Below are 21,153 nucleotides of genomic sequence, written 5' to 3'. Positions count from 1 at the left end.
AGGTTAATATTCACTAGATTAAATAAAAAATGATACACGTGATAAGTTTCATTGAAAATATTTCTTAAATAGTTTGATAGATTGTGATTATTATGGATATATTATGTTATTAAGATATCACGAGTTTATATAAGTATCTAGTTGACTGATACGGACTTCATTTTTTAGATAAAGATGACAAAGTAATAAGTGATAACAATAAGATCAAAGTCACAGGTTCAAATTCAGACTAGTTGATTTTTCAAGTGTTAGTATAAGTATGTAAATAGAAGTATACCTTCATAGCAATGGTTTTTATAAAACAGTATTCAACAAAATTATCAGTTAAAAAGATTTTCACGATATACTTACATATATTTTTGCATCAAGTGGTTATTTTGCTTGATATCCATTATGTATGTAGTAAATAACTTTTAGGTCTGCCACGTACTCGTACGCTTAGCTAATTTTCTCAAATTTTGTTTTTTGTCTTTTATTGTTTGATCACATGTATTTTGTAATTTGTTAAAATAAAAGTCATCCCCTTAAACAAATTAGATATACCTATTTCTGTAGTAGTTAATGATATATTATATCCCTTATATTATATATTATATCCCTTATACTATATGTACAACTATGTAAATAATTATTACTGTAACTCCTCTGACAGAATAATAGGCGTGATTATTTAAAACCAATTCTCTTATGAATTCTTCTAAGCTTTAGTATATCTGTTTCGATCTGTTTTGGATATCAACATTCATCATAAAACACATTCCTGAGTGAATGCATTTGTTAAAGTGGTAGGTTTCCTGATGCCTGAACCCTGGATGCTGAAGATACGCGTTCTTGCCAAGTTCTTTTGTATATTGACACGTATTGTTTTATAAAGTAGAGGTAGATTTTCAAAATAAAAATGATGAATTTTAAAAAAAATTATATGCTGTAAGTAGTAATATTTAATCGGGCCTATTATACATATTTATTCAGCTCAATTTTACGACTATAAAAGAAAATCTTATCTTCTATATATAAAAATGAATCACTGAAATGTGTGAACCAGAATGCATAAATTCCGAAAGACTGCACGAAATTAGATAAATGAGTGGTCGAGCAACTCCAGTGTGAAAACTCAAATGTATAGTGTAAAAGATAATTATAATCTACATTCAATGCCCAAGATTACTGTAATGTTTATTTATGAAAATATTTATACTTCATTCTTATTAAAGAAACGAATATTGTAAGTGAACTGTAACTGATAGAGACCGTAATGATACCGTGGTGTTTTACGTAGGATTTTGATGAATTACAATTTTTTAGTACCTATTTAATTTTTATGAACAATATTTGTTAATGTTAGCTACGTACTTAAAAATTGAATTTGGATTTGTTCTATATAATTTTTAAAACTTCCATGGAAGTTATCTAGCTGAGATTGAACAACAGACAGACGCAAATCAAAGCGATTTTATTTTACACTCTGAATAGATTGGAGCTCTTTAGATAAATTAGACATATCTATCTATGAGGTAATATGCAATAAATATATGTATTATGATGGATTGTAAATATTATAAAATGTTTAAAAGTTACAACAAGCAGAACAATTTAAAATATCATTATAAATAAATTAGAACCAAAGTCAAATTAAAACCAAGTCATACAGAGACCGGTATCGGTTGATGGTACCCTTCTCGAAGTTGTTCAGGATTATATTTACCTAGGCCATACTATCCAACTAGGCCGCAACAACTTCGAGAAGGAGGTCGACAGGAGCATTCGGTTGGGCTGGGCGGCGTTTGGCAGGCTTCGTCGAGTCTTCACTTCGAAGATTCCGCAATGGTTGAAGACAAAAGTCTTCGAGCAATGCGTCCTGCCTGTGTTAACATACGCAGCCGAGACGTGGACACTGACAAAGGGACTGGTCCACAAGTTTAAAGTCGCTCAACGTCCAATGGAACGGGCTATGCTTGGAGTTTCTCTCAAAGATAGGATTAAAAATGAGACTATCCGCGAGGGAACGAAAGTAACAGACGTAGCCCTCAGAATTAGCAAGTTGAAGTGGCAGTGGGCTGGTCATCTGTGTCGCAAGACCGATGGCCGTTGGAGTAGACGGGTCCTGGAGTGGAGACTGCGTCTTGGCAAACGCAGTGTGGGACTTTCTCCGGCCCGTTGGACCGACGATCTACGTAAGATTGCCGGTGTAGGCTGGATGAGGATTGCGGAAGACCGGGATGTCTGGCGCGAACTTAGGGAGGCCTATGTCCAGCAGTGGACTGCGATAGGCTGAAATGAATAAAAGAGAATTGTAAAACCAAATTAGAAACAATATCACAGCAAAAAATGCGTGCGTACAAAGTACACATGGCAGAAGTGAAACTTCTTTGGCAAACTAATTTTTAAGTCTCGTTTATATTTATACAAATCTAAAGCTTTAGATTTCCGTTCCAGCACCATCGACAAAAACGTTGCCGTTTCATCCGTAATAATTTCCCTCATGCGCTAAAGAATTTTCACTTCAATAACAATACATATGACCAATCGACGACGCGTTGGCGCAACGGTTATAGCACTGGTTTGTGGCTGTTGCGCTAGCGGTTGCGGATTCGACCCACGCACGTGACACGTGTTTGCTGTGGTCTGGGTGTTTGGTCAGTACTCGTGGATCTCCCCAGCGTGCCTCGGAGAGCACGTTAAGCCGTTGGTCCTGGTTGTTATCATGTACACCTGATAGCGATCGTTACTCATAGTAGGGAATATATTCAAAATCTTTTTATTTATTTTTATATTTTATATCAACACAATACACACACGGTCGTCTATTCCTAAAGTAAGCAACTTAATGCTTGTGTTATAGGTAACAGCCGACTGGTACATTTTTTTTTTTTGATAAACATACTCATAAATAATACAAATATAAATACATAAATAAATATATATATTACACCCAGACTCGGGGTGGGAATCGAACCCACAACCCCTGGACCAGAAAGCAGAGTTACTACAAACTGCACCAACGGGCTTGTCATCTCTGCATAAGGTTCATATTTGGTCTTTTCAAATATGACCACGTCTCCAATTTTTGCAGTAAACTCAAGTGGAAGTGGAAGTGGAACTCGCTTCCGCTTTCAATAAAACAAACTCCAACGCAAGCTTGCTTTAAGCAACGTCTTAAAAAGCATTATACGTCGCTCATTAAGTTATAACTGTCGTGGTTTTTCAGCTTACTTTATATGTATATATATGTAGCTATTTATATATGTGTATGTATATATGCATATATATGTATGTGTGTATATGTGTATTATATATTTAATACCAAAATATTTATTTATTTATATAAAAGTATTTTATGTTTATGTAAGTCTATCATATCGTAGTTTATATCTATGTCATGTATGTTTGATAATGCCTCGTATTTTTCTTATTAAATATGTAAACAATTTGTTTAACGTTATTTATTATTGATTTTTCCTTCTTAATATGTGCACACTTCTAACTGCTGTTACTGTATCGTGTCCTGTACCCAAAGGTTATCTGGAAGAAATCGCTCTTTAGCGATAAGATAGCCTTTTGTACATCTTGTATTGTATCTTTCTTTATGTATTTCGGTGTACACTAATAATAAATAAATAAAAATAAATAATCGCCAACCAACATTGTAGCGTGGTGGATTAAGCTCTGATCCTTTTCCTACACGGGGAAAGAGGCCTATGCCCAGCAGTGGGATATTATAGGCCGAAGCGTAGGACCATTTAATAATGATGTCGTTAACCTAACTACTTAGTGCAACTAATATTTATTTTATTTATTGAATAGTTTGTTTATTTTCATGCTAGCCTACATAGTCCAGTGAATAAAAGAAGTCAATTGATTACAAACAACCTCAATTTCAAACCCAGACTAGCACACGTCACAAGTCTTGTTTCAAATTAATAATTTATCGACAGTAATGAATGTATCTACACATCACTGTGAAACAATATGGTGGATTAATTAATCTCCGAACCACTTCCTTCAGAAGAGGAGAGAATTTTAAACTGCAGTTATATTTACAAGCTGACGTAGTGCAATAGTCACTGCAGTATTCTATCATTTCTCGTGCACTTTTCGTTGAAGTTGGCTGAAATTTTTCCAATTTTTTTTTGTGATTTGAGTTCATTCCTTCAAACGTTTTAACCATAGGTTTATGTAACCTGTATTACGAATCTAATTTCATTTTTCTTTTTTTCATTTTATAATCTTTTTGTTATTGATCTGAAAGGAACAATAACCACTTGGTCAAAATAAAAATTTCCGTTACATACCCATAGCTCGTATGTTTTAATAATGTTTAATAACAAGATTTTGAAACAATATACCTAAAAATTGGTACTAATTTTTTAAATCTTTAATAGTTATAAGTACACGCTAAGAAGAGAACAAGACCTCATAATTTCAATTTTTTACTGAAATATATGTAGTTTACAAAATCAAACAGTACCATATTTGTACAAAGACTTTGAAGTTATCTTACATCTTTATCGTTATCATACATATCAATATCTAAATTTCAGGTACATCGAACGTAAGTACTAATTAAAGTCGGATGGCTTGGGCAAACATTGTTTATCACAAAGTCTGCTTGCCGCCTATTAGCATAGATTATCGAATATCACGCTGAGCGCTCGTGCGTTTCCATACCTACAATGTATGGGAAAGATTGTATGATAAACTACAAATATTCCTATAAAAAGTTAACGTTGTAGTCATAATTGGTTTCGGTACTAAAATGTTACACGCATTGCAGTTGTCCGACGAAAACACACACACGTGTAATGATTAACAATCTTTACTAATACTAATACTAATAATATTATGAAGAGGTAAAGTTTCTAACTTTGTTTGTTTGCGGGTAATCTTCGCAAATACTGATCCGATCATGAAAATTCTTTCACTAACAGAAATTTCAGGCGTGATATAGGCTATATTTTATTGTTATTGAACAAAAGCTTCAGTGAAAATAATAGTATATTTAGATCAAGTCGGAGAAATGCAAGCGAGATGAAAACATTACTATATAATTATTTGCATCACAAACGGGCAAGGGTCGGCTAGTGTGTATATAAACGTAAAGATTTTTTTAATATTAAGGCACTTATATTAAACTATTTAACATTGATGTTTTTCATTACATTTAAAAACCCTGCAATTAGCTTCTCTAGATCATTTTGGATTGAATAGGACACAGCGCGGAAGACAACCGAGAAAGGACATTTACAATGTCGTAGAAACCATATTACCATACATTGTTGACGCAACTTTCATATAAGAAACATTACTTAAGTAGTGTTGTCTTTTTGTGGTACGGTATCTAGAGCTTGGCAGGGTCGGGGGTAAGATTAGCAAACCGCTTACAATGCTCCGGGAGTTGCAGGTATCCATAGGCTACGTAATCCGCTTACCATCGGTCGGACCACACGTTTGTTTGCCACCCTGGTGGTTAAAAAAAAATCTATATATAAACATTATCATTCAATTGTTGACTATTTCAATCAAATTTTGTTGCATATATTAAGCAGATAGAGTTGCACAATGTATAGTCTAGGTGTTTGTGTCTTCGAATAGAAGATTACGGGATCTGCTGACAACAAGCCGCGTCGAATTTCGCTTAAGCGACGTTAAGACTATAATTATAATATCCTGACAATGTAAAATAGTTACTAAGTTACTTTTGTAATTAAACAGTTGTTAAAAATGTTTATTGAAATGAAACTCATTATTGTTATGATTTTATTCAATATCGAATCGAATTGAGAAACTCCTTCCTTTTTGAAGTTAGTTATAAAAAAGTTATATAAAACTATGCCTACACTTTTAATTCTTACTACTGGTACAATGTATTTCGAATACACTGTCAAAAATACATTGATGCACAGTCGTCAGATTTTTGAAATTTAATTGTAGTTACATAAAATCAATAGTTTCAATAATCCGATTATGTAAAGTTCTGCGTCGCACATAGGTACATTCTGAATATTATTATACATACCTAGTATAAAACAAAGTCGCTTCCCGATGTCAGTCTGTCCCTATGTATGCCTAGATCTTTAAATTTACGCAACGGATTTTGATGCGGGTTTTTTTAAATAGAGGGATTCAAGAGGAAGGTATGTGTATAATACATGCATAGCATAGTAGAGAAACACTGATAATAATTTTAGGTATAAACTCATTTTTTACGCTTACATTGCAAAACGCTAGCTGAACCCTACGAGATAGGTGAAAATAATGTAATACAGTATTGTACACCGAAAAAAAAGTCTACAAAAAAGTCCGCGATGGTATATGCCTATCTCTTAGGGATAACCCACAATAGCCATTTTTTATCCTTTACTTTTTACGAGAAATAATGACTTTTTTACGAAGCGATTTCCTTACCCAATTAAGTACCATTGATACATTGTGAATTTACTATAGATCAATATGGCCCTTCATATCGTGTAATTTAAATAAATATTTTCGAAGATGTTACCTATTTAAAATGCAGAGACATAAGCGTTGCGGCGGTACCGAACGGGGGGCCGGACAATTTTTTCTAAATTGTATAATCGTACTTTAGTCGATATTAAGGTTAATTTTTAAACCGCATTTATAGTAAGTAGGTACATTAGGTTGGTTAGGATTAGACTAAAACCATAATTTATCAATTCAAGAGTAACCTCTAAAGATAACATGTTTATATTTTCTAATGAGTCAACAGACCAATACAGTTAATAATAATTCTTACCCCTAAGTACATAGGTACGCGCTACAAAATGTACACAACACTCATGTCAAATGCCATACCCAAACTCTAATAATAATTGATGTTTATCATAACTATCTTACTGTAGGTCAATGTCAAAACATGGATCATTTATAGCTATTTCGATATCGACGTGGTACTTACAAACAAACAGCGTCCAAAAATCTTAAAAAATTTAGGCAATAAAATAATTAAAATTAAACCATAAATGAGTCAAATAATTTAAAAAAAAGTTACATATTATATATAATAATGCTATGAATTTTTAAAGTACTGCCTTAATGATTTATATGCCGACATTTTACCTTATTTGATTTTGATATATTAGCACGTGGAGTTATCATATTTGAATGTTCAAATTGACAAGTTCATTTTCATATATATGTAAATTGCTACTTGTTTAAGAGAAATAACAGTGTTGCTAAATAAATATTTGTCTGTTTGTAATTCTCCGTGGAAATACAAGTAACTAGACAAGCTGACTAAGCTATGATCGATCTGTAGATTGTTATGAGGGTACATACTTAAGATTACAATTTCCAAATAATTGTGTTTGCTCGCAAACGAAAAAAAATCGACTTCAATTACATCGACAAGTAATACGACGTAGGCAGACGAAGAAATAGTCAAGTAACTACGCGTTATCAAAGATTACTCAAAAAGTTGTAGTCAGATCTCGATGAAATTTAAATATGACTACATGATAAACATCAGCTTTCGATTAAATTAAAAATCATCTAAATCGGTACACCCAATAAAAGGTTATGCGGTATAATACAACGTAGCGACCTACGTTGTAAAAAAACGAAAAAATCGTCGAGTAAAAACGCATTATTAGATATAACTTGAAAAGTAGTTGTTAGATCTCAAATAAATTTAAATGGGACCAAATGACACGCACCACCTTTCGATATTTTGTTTTTGTCAAAATCGGTCCACCCAGTCAAAAGTTCTAAAGTAACATACATAAAAAAATACAGTCGAATTGAAAACCTCCTCCTTTTTTGAAAGTCGGTTAAAAAAGATCCACTCCCATCAAATTATAAAAAGTATATGTCCATTAATTTTTTATCAAGATAAAGTTTGAGCTTATATTTATATATTTTACTTTTATTCACCTAAGTACACAAAATATCCATTGTTTAAAGCATCATTATATCGACACTCGTTTGTGGTTAATATAAATATTTTTATACAGTCTGCACACACCACAGTCGCTATTTACAACAAAGTTATTGTATATCATTATAATTTATTATTGAATAGAATTTTAATAATAATAAATTCATCATTTCAATGTATTCTTTCATTCGACAATATTAGAATGCATGTGTATTGATTAACAAATGCATGTTCAAGTTAAGTAAAAGTCATTATCAGATAAGAAAAACAAGTAACGTGAGTAAATAAACACAAGAAGATATTAAACCGTACAATGAAGTCAGAATGTATGGCAAAATAATTAAAACTAAATGAGTTAATCAATTTTAAGTATTCATTAGTACGTACAATAGAACCGATACTCGTCACTTATTATATAGATAATAAGTGTTACTGTAACTCATTTCAAATGTTAGTTATATTGAAATAATTATTTATGTATGTCACTTATAATTGAAGGAACTGACGGCCTAATTTAGCCATTTTCATAACTTTTTGTTGAATTCATTGGCTATTTTAAGCTTATATTAATTAGGGTCAAAAGGTACCTATAGATTTTACATTTTTTTTAATTAAATAATACTATTTTTATTAAATTGTAAGCTTAGTATCACTTAGTATAAGAAGTAATACACTTTACAGTAATTGATGTCTCACATCACGATGACGACAGCTCACATCATTGACGACGCGTTGGCGACTGCGCCAAACGGACAGTCAGTACTGTGACCACTGGGTCACAGCTGGGTACTGACTGTTATGCTGGAGGTCACGGATTCGATCCCCGCATACGACAGATATTTGTATTGGGGGCGCCAGAGGGTTATGTCAGACTCCTACTGACTAAAAAACCACCACGTGTGAGCAGTCGTCCGCCTGGGCGGGGCGAAATGGGGTCGCGCTAGCATTCGCCACCTCGCCTCGGCGGTAGGCCCGGACGAAACCTCCAGGCCCCGGCACAATGGTGCGGGTGGCCTCTCTCACAACAAGGCCACCCCACAGACATGTGGGATCGTGACGTCAGGCCGGCCGAAGTCCTCCGACTATCGGCCAGCGACCCCACTATTACGATAGGGAGAGGAGGTGGGCAAACCGTCTCCTCCTTGTCCCCTTACGTCTGCGCCGGAGTGGGTCGACGGAGACGTAATTCTCTCTGGTCCGCTCCGCAGCCTCTTTCTGCGTCATTACCTCTTCACAAAAGGAGACCGCCGCCTGCCACAATCTCTCACTGTCGAGCATGTTTTTACGACGCTCGACGACGAAAATACCTGCACCAAACGGAAGATCAGCGGCCCGAACTGCCGCCTCACCCACTCCTGAAGAACCGGCCTGACCACGTCCATCAACCACTGCCTGGGGACTGGCCGGGCCAGGTCCTCCGTCTACCACTGCAACAGGGTGTCCTGCGCCTGCCTTCACATGCATGCGACCTCCTTCAACGTCGGAGGCTCCCCCCGGGATCTCCTCGCCGCCACGAAGGGGTAAATTTTGTCGAGGATCTCCACCTGCAATTCCTAGGGGAGATCGCCGGCCAGCACGCACGCTGCCGTCCAGGACACCGTCCGGTAACTGCGTATCGCCCTCGTCGCGATGACCCGCTTCGGACGTCGCAGCAGGGTCTTCTTGGCGCGACCGAGGACGTCCACCTAGGCGGGTGTCCCGTACATGGCCATACTCCGGATGACCCCAGAGTACAGGCGACGGCAAGCCCGTCGTCGATCTGTATATTTTAAAGCCAACCGTTGCGCGTTGGATGGTTATCCTGCCATCGGTCGACTTTTTAAGTTCCAAAGTGGTTATGGAACTGTGTTATCTCTTAGTCGCTTCTTACGACAGCCACGGGAAGAGAGGGGGCGGCTATATTCTTTACTGCCATAGCCACATAGCGACGTTTTAGAGACTACCCGGAACAAACAGACAGACAAACAGACAGGCAGACTATCCATATGCATTTAGTAAAAAGCAGTTATTTTAAAATTACACACAGACACTCCAATTTCATTTATTTGTATAGATATATAAAACGAGTGTTCTTTAGACCACACGACTGAAGATAAACTTACGAAACGTAATTCTCTCTCTATTTTTCCTAACTTGTATCTCCTCTCAACTTCCTTTCGCCTCGCCCGATCACGCTTTTCGTTACGCTCTCGTCGCGCATTCACCAGCCTACTCAACTGTCAAGCATGCGCAAAAAAGTTTTGCTTCAAAAATTATATTAAGGACATTATTAAAGCAAAAATTAAAATCTAAAAGGCTTAAAATTGAGAATAATTACCTTACATTAGAGGACATGCTAGGGACCTCTCGCAGCGTGCTTTTGCTGCACTAATTTCCTTAATGAAGCTACACTTATGGCTTCCACTTAAACGTTAATTTTGAAACCACATTTCATTTAATTGTGCATATATTTGTTTAAATTAAACGTTTATAATAAATACAGCGTAAATTATGTGTTGGATATGTATGGCTCAATCGAAATTGTATCTTTGTATGATGGCACTAGACAATAAATTACATGGATTAGATGAAAAAGTATTTTTATAATGCATATCTGTTTTTTTTTAATTATTTAATTTCTATAGTTTGTTATGACACGTAGATTTTCTATTATGGCATATTCATAAAAAATAAATAAATTTCGTATTTTATAAAAACCATACTGCATACTATTTGAAGTTTTGTGGAAGATATATGTACTTGTTTCATTGCTCTCCTTCACACAGAGAGCAGTATCCTTTTTTTTTAACGCGGGGAAAATCCTCCTGGACCCCTTCCGGCGCGGGGGCATGGCTGGGAGTCAGCTCTTACTGAATAAAAACCACTACATGTGTTCCACCGATTTTCCTATGTAACGGGATCGCGGGGATGCTATGGTATGTTTCCGCAACCCCACCGGCGCTTGCCCTTGCGGGCCCACCATGGTGCAGGTACCTCAGATACACGTAGGTAAAGTGCGCCTTCACCCTCGGGACCGTGTAATGCGAACGACGAATCCCCCCACCCGCCGGCCCCACGAGCTGAGAGTAAACACCCCCCGCCCGCAACACCACGCCTTTCTGCACCGCGTACTAAAGGCGCAACCTCTCACGTTACCGCGACGCCCCAGGTGTAGCCTGGGACGGACCGTGCCAACCTGAGTCGGCAAGGCCAGGGTGGCCACAGCCCCCGGCCCAGCCGGATCTCCTACTGGGCGCGTCCCCTAGGTGGTGGATGGGGGAATGCCACTCACCTGGTTCCAGCGAGTGGTAGGGGTCTTAGATCCTGGACTCCCGTGGACTAAAAACCGGCGGACGGATAGGGGCCGGCCGGCCGGGTTGCACTGGCTCCCTGGTGCTTTGCTCGGTTGCTGGTGCAATCCGGCAAATCTGATGTATGAGGGCCGGGCTGTGCTGACTCTCTGGAGCTTTTAGCTCGGTTGTCGGTGCAGTCCGGTGGACCCACGGGGTAGTTTCCGGGTCACGCTAGGCTCCCTGGAGCTTGCTCGGTTGCTCGATGCGATCCGGCGTTGGAGGTGGGGCATTTGCCTAACCGGGAGGGACAGGGCGGGTGAGTCCGGGGATTCTGGCTCAACCGCCTGGTAGCGCTAAGGCACGGTGTGCTGGCCGGGTTGTACTGGCTCCCTGAAGCTTGCTCTGTTGCTGGTGCAATCCGGTAGACCAGTTGCGTGAGGGCTGGGCTGTGCTGGCTCCCTGGAGCTTTTAGCTCAGTTATCGGTGCAGTCCAGCGGACCCGTGGGGCAGTTGCCGGGTCGCGCTAGGCTCCCTGGAGCTTTGCTCGGTTGGTCGGTCCAATCCAGCGTTGGAGGTCGGACGGGCCTGACCCCCAACGCCGTGTAGCCGGGCGTTGGATGCCAGGCCTGCCTGGCTTAAAGGAGGGACGCTCCTGGACACGTGTCTCCATTTTGCAGACGGTAGACTGGTCCGGTTGAGCGTCCCTTACCTGGGGTGGCCGGCTGGAGGGTCGGGGGACCTTCGACTGGCTTGAAACCCCACGCGCCATCGGGAGGGGTGGCCTTGTGGGTGCCGCCCCTCTCTGGGTGCCGGGGCCCGGATGTTTTCATTCGGGCCGGCCGCCGGGACGAGGTGGCGCATGCTAGTGCGACCCCATCTCGCCCTACTTAGGCGGAGGTCTGCTCACACGTGGATGGTTTTTATTCAGTAAGAGTCTGACTCCCCTCCGGTGCCGACTCGCCGGAGGGTGTTCATGAGGATTTTCCCCACGTTAAAAAAAGGGTGGCCACGGCCCCCACACTGGCAGACCGCGATCTCGGCGCGAAAGCGCGCTACTGCGCGCCTTAGAGCGGGCGAGTGAACAAACCCACCCCGTCCTCCGCATGGGAAAAGAAAACCCGACCCCCCACGTCTCCGCGCCGTCACAGAGCCACATCCTCACCGTCGGCACCCCTGCACCGCACACGACCTCCGAGCCGAAGGACAGTTGGAACCCCGCCCCCAGGCCAAAGTCCCCACTATCCTCAAGAGCGCGACCGAACGGCCCCGATAGTCTTCTGTTTTTTGGTCTACTCGCAAGCAGGGCAACCAAGTGGCATGCCCCCATCCGCCACCCGGGGGCAGATCCGGGGGCAATAGCAGATCCAGCAACTTCCCCTGGGACAGAGCAGTATTCGCCATTAGCATGACGTTTCAATGTTCACTAAGATAATAGTTTGAGAATTCGTACTAATTTATTTTTGTATTACCCATTTTTGGGATTTCTTTAAAAAAATAATAGTAACGATAAAAAAATATATTCGAAACTGAATTTAACATTTTTAAGTGTTATATTGAAACAATTTTAATAAAACAATGACTAAAATTTTATTCTGTAATGTATTTCCAGAAAACGTTTCAGTATTTTTTTTTAATATATTTTTTCACATTTTATTTAATTTTCTTTTCTTTGTGTGGGTATATGAACTAAAAAAAAGTATGAAAAATACATACCATATATATATAACGTAAAATCTTTAGAACTGCGATGGAATTCTTCTTACATAATAACGTGAAATGATAATATGAATATGAATGATATAGTTCACGAATAAACGATAAAGCCGTCATTTTTATCATTTCTGTTTTATAGTTTAACTAAAAATAATGATCTATTTGCTTATGACCAATATTTGTTCACACGATTCACTGATAAATAATACGCGATACTGGAAACTATTTCACATTATTTACACATGTAATAATGTTGACAGTCTAAATTTTGTGTTAGTTTTTTTCTAATCATTTTGTTTACGCATGCCTAGTACTCTGTAAAAAAGTCCCATAGACTCACTTTGAAAGAACTCATAGCTGTCCCTAGTCCCTTTATAACCGACGTCCAAAAAAGAGGAGGTTCTCAATTCCACTGTATTTTTTTATGTATGTTACTTCAGAACTTTTGACTGGGTGGACCGATTTCGACAACTTATTTTTAATCGAAAGGTAGTGTGTGTCATTTGGTCCTATTTAAATTTATTTGAGATCTACTTTTTGAATTATATCTAATAATGCGTTTTTTTAACTCGACTATTTTTTCGTCGACCTACGTTGTACCACATAACTTTTTACTAGATTGTACCGATTTTGATGAATTTTTATTTAATCGAAAGCTATTGTTTATCATGTGGTCACATTTAAATTTCATTTACATCTGAAAACAACTTTTTAAGTCATCTTTGATAACACGTATTTACTTGACTATTTTTTCGTCTATCTACGTTGTATTACTTGTCGATGTAATTGAAGTCGGTTTTTTTCGTTTGCGGGCAAATACAATTATTAACTTTAACATTAATTGTTTTAATATATTCACATTTAATCATAGTAATACTAATAACATTTAATGTGAACAAAGGCCCTAAAAGCAAAATTAAAATTAAATCATATCTTTTTAACCGACTTCAAAAAAAGGAGGAGGTTACATATATACTTGGCACCGACTTTAAAATTATGAAATATTTATTTAATCATTTCTGATTAACTAAATCAAAATACGAATTACTTTGTACTAAGTTAATTTATTTACACTTTTTAGTTTCCTGTTTGAAGTCGGTTTTTTTTTTGTTAAAAATTATTTTATTTCGTCTACCTACGTTGTATTACTTGTCGATATAATTGAAGTCGGTTTTTCTTCGTTTTCCTGCAAACACAATTATGTTGTCTTTAACGATAATTTAAATTTTGGGTACGTGTAGAACGATCGTAAGTCAGCAAGTTAGCAAGTCTTCACTTTACAGTACAAATCGAATATTCTAAGTTCTCTTAATGTTTGAGAAGCAACCTTTTATTAATAATCACAAATTTTTACGCGAGTATAATTGGATAGGTATCAAACGCATGAAATGCAGAACGTAGCTACACTAGAATTCAGAAAACAAAATACTTAAATAATTCCTAAAGCCGTCACATCAACGGTATTGTAAAACAATCATATTAGGTATGTCATTTAATTATGTCATGGATACACCATTTCGACTAAATATAATAAGTGTAATTGGAATTAAAAGTTGTCCATAAAAAATATTAAAAACAAAATGTTAATATTTAATGTTGTTTCTTACTGCAATTTGAATTCACTCTTGTTAGTATTAAGCTTTTTTATTAGGTACTTACCCTACCACTGCTTCACTTGTGTGTATTCATCTCATTGATTCTGTTTATAGAAACCTCAGACACCGTCTCATGTTATAGGTAGTAATCAAGTAGGTACTCAACGGTTTAAACAACTCAAAAATTTCAAAATTTTTGTGATATATATTCTTCAGGAGAAATGTATGGAGTAGGACACGTAGTACTACCGTAAAGTCCAAGGCACTATTAAGATATTTTATTTGTTTTTTCTTTAGTAGTTATTAATTATTATAATTTACTAATTTACTAACAAGCTTTAGAATGTGTATAAAACTACATCAGTTATGCTCAATGTAACATGCTCTTTAATTCAGTTATTTCTATATTAGCTTTTTAGCTGTTAAGTTCCACTGTTAAATCCTGAACTATCTAAGTCCCAAGGCTTAGAAGGTGCTTAATTTAATTATTTTTATGTTTCTTGAAACAAGTCGAACGATTCTACTGTGGCTCTCTATAAAGCAATAAGCTTTTTTATTAAAATTTTAATATTTATATTATTTTATTAGTTTTAAAACAATTAATGACCATTGACCTTGATAACTATATAGTTTATACTTAAATAGACCATTAAAGATTTTCTAGACATTTGTTATCAAAACGAATTTTACATATAATAAATAATAAAGATACACGCTTTCTTGAAAGCATTCAAGAAAGCGTGTATCATTACAATGATGTACCTACAAAAATGGTAAATGTCAAACATTTGCATATCTAATTTCCTGAGGACATTAATACCTTTTAAAAATCTGTCTCATGTATCAAAGGTCAGAAAGGTCAGAACGAGAAAATGTAATTAATTTTTACTTTCTAAATATATTACATAATTATTATTTTTGAGAGATCAACCTTTTTATCAGAAAAATATAATACAAAATTATTAACATTTATATCCGATTAACATTTATTATTACAAAATAAATTAAAGTAGCCTAATCACACATATTTTTGAACGAAAGCAAAGATACCAACAACACCAAATATTTACAATTGTCACTGCAGATGTTACTCTGGCAATGCAGATGAATATGAAATCTCCCACACAAATATATAACCTCTTCGGAAAATTGTTTGCAGGAAAATCACAATTTATGAATTGAGCACCTGATAACAATTGTAGCCTAAAATCCGTGTGACTATCAGCTTTACAAACAATAACCTTTAATGGCTCCGAAGTGGGTACCATCAACTATTACCTGTTCCAATTTAGCAGAACAGTTTAATGGTATGGGACATCCGATGTCGCCAATGGACGTAGGGTGGGTAACGAGGATGTTGAAATAAACAAGTGATTGTCAATGAGTTGTTGACTAGCAATGAGTGGATCACCGTAAACAGTTCTCCCTCCACGCAAGCGCAAAGTGATGCGCGCGCATATATTCACCAACACGCTGTTCAAGCATCAGTCAATTTCTGAACGGCGCTGATAGCGCACGGCTATACATTACGTCAAATACGCATCGCACTACATACGCAAGATTCGCGCGCTACTTCGCGGGACTTTGTAAAGGTACCGTAAATAAACTATTTATAATAGAACGCATATCAGTGAGAATAGTTCGTGGAATATCCCCGCGGTTCACGCAGGCGGTGCATGGCTGGTACAGTCCGTTGCATTGCGAATTGCATCACACTCCGACAAAATACGCGGGGTTACCATCAAAACGCTCGCGACACCAACTTACATCACATACCATACTGCTTTGCGAATTTTGTCGAGATTCCAATATAATATTATCAGTGACAAAATGTTTTTAAAAGACATTTTAATTTTTTATAATAGTTACAGAACTTAACCAAAATTAAAGTTACTTAACAAAAAGTTACTTAAAAGTTTGAAGTTGAAGAATTTAACGCAGTCACAATTTTCCAATCTCGTAATGTTATTTCTTTTCGATATTTGTAATACTTTGCTTGTTAGTAAACCATAACCGAATAATTTATTAGCCATATTCCGTTTTTGTTCAGTGTTCACGACTACGGTTTTATTATGTACAAGAGCTCATTTTATCCCTTATATAGTACGTTAGTACGCAAAACATTGGTTGAAAAAATGTGTAGAACTAAATGTGACACGCTAAAATATAAACTTTCCCTTAATATATCCCTATAAAAAAACTATTTCTTTTTTAACCGACTTCAAAAAAGGAGGTGGTTACTCAGTTCGACCGTACATACATATATATATATATAGTATGTTCGGGGATAACTTCGTCGTTTATGAACCGATTTTGATAATTGTTTTTTTGTTGGAAATGAGATATCCCAGGTACCATGATAAGGAAACCAGGACCTGATGATGGGATCCCAGAGAAATCGAGGGAAACTCGAAAATCCGCATAACTTTTTCTGGGTGTACCGATTTTGATATATTTTTTAATTTAATCGAAAGCCGATGTTTATCATGTGGTCACATTTAAATTACAGCGAAATCTGATTACAACTTTTGGAGTAATCTTTGATAATGCGTACTTACTTGACTAATTTTTCGTCTACCGTTACGTTGTATTACTTGTCGATATAATTGAAGTCGGTTTTTTGTAGTTTGCCAGCAAACACAATTATTGCCTTTAGGTTCGTTTCAGACTTGTTTCAATATAATAATAGTCGATATTTGCTCGAAGAAACGAATATTTTACTTTTTTCCGTTTATAAAAAGGTTGATCGGGTCATACATAGTATTAAAAATTATCAATTACAAGTCTTAGGTACTCTTGATGTCATGGTGACAGTCGGAAAATATGTTAAAACGTTTTTGTGTACACTAAACAAGTTATTTGTTTCTGAATAGAGCAACGTTTAATATTTCCTTTCTACTCGTGCTAAGCTGTATAAGTGACGGATGACTAAATTAAATTAACAATTTTAGCACTATTTTACACTCGAAAATTACTTTTACAAGAAATAATATTTGTCATACAAGCATATTTAACTATACTATTATTTCTGTGTTATAAAATTTATATCTTATGAATCGTCAATAGTACTAATTTTTTTTAATATAAAAAATAATAATATAAGAATAAATGTAATACGAATAACATAAATAAGCCCACCGACAAAACAATTGTTTAACTGACTTCAAAAAACGGCAATTCTAAATTCGACTGTAATCTTTGGGTGTGTTACCACATAAAAATATTACTGGATGTACCGATTTTGATGATTTTTTTTTCATCGAAAGCTGGTGCTTATCATGTGGTTCTATTTGAGATCTGACAAGTACATTTTGAGATATCTCTAATAATGCGTATATAATTGATAATTTTTACCAACGTACGTTACCCAACCCACGTTTACCAACGTTTTTATTTGATGATGTAAATTGAATTTAGTTTTTTTTTTTTTCGTTTGCGAGCAAACACAATTATACTTTAGCAGACTTCGAATTACTACTGATAATTTTATATTATATAATATTGCTGTTTCCATTAAATATCTTACAGTAAGTAAACGGCAAATAAACGTTTCAAAAATACGTGTTTTATAGATAAAGAAAATATTTATGAATTATACTAGTTTTTCTCTGACAGATAAGAAAAGACAATGTTGTATTCGTGTTGCGATTAGACAAGATGAGTGTTTCAATAGTGCTATCGACATACCTAACCTCTTTCTTATCAAAAAACTGAAGCTATTGTTTGATGTATTATATTACTTATTGTTTTTGATCGTGTGGACGATGCACTTTAAATTTATCGCGTTTTAATTATTTTAAAGTGTGTGTAATTCGCTATGTCAGTTCAGTAGCTCACTTCAAAGGTATTATTTTTATTGTTTTTTTTTTTTTTACTCAAAAGCGCCTACGGTATTCTATTATTAAGACTCTAGTAGTAGTAGCCATTCATCTGTGACCTCCATGTCTGTGACTGACGGCTATCCATAAAAATAAAAACTAAAGCGTATATTTAAAAAATCTGTCATTGACGGTTTACCTCAACCTTAAGAGACATATTATATAAACTACTTTATTCACTTAAAAAAAAAAACTCTTTTTCTTTTTCGTTTATTTCGTTTAATAGCTTGAATCAATTGAATTGGTTGTATAAATAGTACTAGATATAATTATGATTGAACTTTTCCAAATTAAAATGAATACAGCGAATGAATACGATAACTGACTATCAAAACAGATTTTGAAACATAAGTCAAACATAGTACACACACAAGTACACTCTCTATAAATAATAGATTAAGATAACGATCAGTCAACGAAATTCCAACCCGTATTGTATCGTTCGTAAGTAAATTACTGAAGTGCATTAAGATAAAGTCGAAAGGGTCACGCTTTCTCCGACATAAAAATACTTAACTGTACCTCAGCCTATACTGGTATCAAGAATTGTGTAATATCTATCAGAATATTACGACCAATTGTTGTAAATTATTGTAACAAATACAATAATTTAAATGGATAATTTATAGTTATGTTAGTTGTCTATACATAGATCGTAAATTAAAAAGCTTGTTACTTTGTTTGAAAGTGCTGACAATAAAAAACAACATTGTGATGCACAGGAGAGGAGTTAAATATTCTCTTTATTTTTATGTACATGTTATTTTTATGATGTTTCAGTATCGTAAAGTACTAAATATACTTATCTACAATCTATTCATTAAGTCTTGAGACTAAGCGTAAACAAAGAACACAATGTTTATCAAACTTTTATTTCTTATAAACTATGTATTTAGTTTGTGTACTTTGTTTATCTCACATACTTTACATGTACAAATAATGACACAAATTTAGTTAGAAGGTAACTATGAGGATAGTAAAACCAAACATAAAATAAATATATATTTATATATACTTTACTTGTAAACTATTTAATAAATAATTCAATCAATTTGAAAATAAATGTTGAATTTTATATATATTTTCTAGTTCTTGATTTTTTTAAATTTTGTTGATTGGTTTTTAATTAAGTACATAAAAGTATTTAGGAAATTTAGTATTTTAGAAAATAACAAATACCGTAAAATAAAATAAATCAAACAAAATAATAATAATAATAATTACAAACTATTAAGTGAAATAAAAAAAACATGTCTTTATTTATTTTTGTCGACAGTATAAAATTACATGAATAATTTTAAAAAAAGTTTACTATTAATATTTTAGTCGTGTGACTGATATTACGTCACTTCCGTTATATATTTTTCTTACAGTTTTAGTCTCACATTTTTCTCCAGTACGATCGCCCACCCAAATGTCAAACCTGCCGTAAGAGGCTTCGTTCCAAAATATATAATATAAGAATAACATAAATCAATCTAGTTCCACATAAAACAACACAAATATATATATATATATATATTGAAACAACTTTTTTGGATTTTATCGCGGTTAAGGTTTTTTAAGTACCCGACGTTTCGAATACTTTACAGCAACCGTGGTCACGGGAGGACATTACAATGAATGAAATTAGCGTAAATATTAGAAAACTAGCTGTGCCCGCGGCTTCGCCCGCGTTGAAAATAGTGTGTCACAAAGTTTTGCCGGCAAACTTCCAGTGAAACTCTCATCAAAATCGGCTTAACCGTTCCGTAAACCTTCCTCTTGCCAATGGTGGAGCCCTCTACAATGGTGAAACCGCATGAAAATCCGTTCAGTAAATTTTGAGCGAATCGATCACATACACTTTTGGGGACTTTGTTTATAATACACTAAGTGTTGCCCGCGATTACGTCCTCGTGGTTATGAAGATAATTATGTATTACTATTAAGATGTTTAACGCAAATTATTTTTTTATTTCAGTCACTTGAAATGCTTATCAAACTGAGTAACTTTTTAAAAGGCACAATTTAGTATAATTTAATAGTTATTTTTATAAAACCTCTCTATACACCACATTTTTAGTTTTATTTTCAGGCTGCAGGATAAATAACCTATCAGGCGAACTTATAGCTGCTGTATATGTTTCATACAAACTATCAACCCCAATTAAACCCCCTTAGCGATGGAATATCGTAAAATCCGTTCTTAGCGGACGTCTGCTAACTATAATCTACATTCCTGCCAAACTTTATCTTTGTCCAACCTGGATGGATAGACCATCCAGCGGTTTTTGAGTTCTCGTGATGAGTGAGTCAGTGACCTTGCTTTTTTATATATATAGATTACGATGCATTATTTGGACCCCTCCTTACCATCTATAGAGCATACATTTTAAATTTCAAGTCTCTTACTTCAAAAACTACTTTCATACAAACTTCCGATCTCCGTTTCCCTTATGAGTCGGTTTTCGTAAAATCAGTTCTTAGTGGATGTTTACGCCCCATAAGGAACCTACCTGCCAAATTTCAAGTTTGTAGCTGTTATAGTTTCGGAGGTTTCGTGATGAGTGTGTCAACCTACCATCCCCCGTTTTAACTCCAAAAGAGAGTTGATTTCTAAAGATACATTATTTAGTCACCTTTCTACCATCTATAGAGCATACATTTTAAATTTCAAGTCTCTTACTTCAAAAACATAGGACTTTCATACAAAATTCCATCCCCCGTTTTATCCCTTTAAGGGTCGAGTTTCATAAAATCAGCTCTTAGCGGATGTTTACGCCCTATAAGGAACCTACCTGCGAAATTTCAAGTTTTTA

General features: G+C 35.7%; 1 protein-coding gene across 1 annotated transcript in view; it reads left to right on the top strand.

Annotated features, from left to right (window-relative positions):
• The first annotated feature begins 15,940 nt into the window (after window positions 1-15,940).
• The window catches only part of LOC123669002 (glutamine synthetase-like), a 30,028-nt gene continuing 24,815 nt past the window's right edge, over window positions 15,941-21,153 (top strand). The window contains exon 1 of the mRNA XM_045602679.1: window positions 15,941-16,066. The gene's annotated coding sequence lies outside the window, so the exon portion shown is untranslated. The remainder of the gene's footprint in view (window positions 16,067-21,153) is intronic.

The sequence above is a fragment of the Melitaea cinxia genome, chromosome Z, assembly GCF_905220565.1.
Source record: "Melitaea cinxia chromosome Z, ilMelCinx1.1, whole genome shotgun sequence".
Taxonomy (NCBI): domain Eukaryota; kingdom Metazoa; phylum Arthropoda; class Insecta; order Lepidoptera; family Nymphalidae; genus Melitaea; species Melitaea cinxia.
The sequence above is the reverse complement of the archived record's forward strand: the minus strand, read 5'-3'. Positions and strand labels throughout refer to the sequence as shown.